Source organism: Benincasa hispida, chromosome 10, assembly GCF_009727055.1.
Source record: "Benincasa hispida cultivar B227 chromosome 10, ASM972705v1, whole genome shotgun sequence".
Taxonomy (NCBI): domain Eukaryota; kingdom Viridiplantae; phylum Streptophyta; class Magnoliopsida; order Cucurbitales; family Cucurbitaceae; genus Benincasa; species Benincasa hispida.
The window spans coordinates 62,152,916-62,154,027 of NC_052358.1; positions in this window are offsets into that span (position 1 = coordinate 62,152,916).

The following is a 1,112-nucleotide window of genomic DNA, read 5'->3' on the forward strand; positions in this document are numbered from 1 at the left end:
ATAATTAATTTAAATTGAGTTGTTAACAGAAATTTGGATTTAATTTAAATTAATTAAATTATGAAATTTCTAATTTAGTTAAACGGTGAAATTTCTAATTCAATTAATTCCCAATTTAATTAGATTGTGGATTTTCTAATTAGAGAAAATGTCTTATTCAAAAGGGAAATCTAATCTATTTACTACTTCAAGTTATGGAATCATAGATAATTAAGGATTAGGATTATTTTTTCTCTATAAATACAACCATCCACCTCATTCCAAACCATTCACTTCATTCCAAAGGGAGACAATTAGAGTTCTATCTTGGACTAAACTCAGATTCCTCATGTATTCGGGCATTAAATTGGAGTTTTAACGGAAACAACGAGCTGTCCAACGTTAACAAAGCTTGATTTGGAGATTTTGGTAAGTGTTTGTGAATTTTTCTTGAAAAGATTGTGAACTCCCATTAAGCTTGGACTAAATTCATGTTATCCATATTGTCTTGGATTTAAATTGAAGGTTCAAAATGATTTTTGAATCAAAAGCAACTTGTCCAATAATTTTAAGGTCGATTCAGAGACACTTTTCATATTGAAGGTTAATTTGGGATTTATGCCAAGAAGTTTCTCAATCTAAGAAGGTTGGATTGCTTCATTTAGATTGAGGTAAGCGATTTTCTACTGAAATGCCCTTGAGTTGGACACTTGAGTTAAATAAAAATGTTAGTTAGATGGTAGCATAAGAGCATGCTAAAGATTGATTGGAAGGATGTGCTAAACTATATAATTTTAAGCTTCATTATGAGCATGTTGGAAAGCCATGGACTATGACTTTATGTGCATGCTAGGCTAAGGGGTGACTATTAACTCTTCTATCGAGCTATGTACATCTTATGTTAGTGAACCTTCGGGTTCACCACTTATGACTATTTCGGTGTCCCTACGGGATCACCAGTATTGCTATGATTTATGTTCCTTTAGATTCACACTTACAACTGATTTGGTGTTCTTATAGGAGCACTACCTATTTCATGCTATGCTATGTACATTATGCCAATGTTAGGTTGGGTTTAACAGTTCACCCAAATGGCCCTAGTAGGGGGTCACTTACTGAGTATTTTTATACTC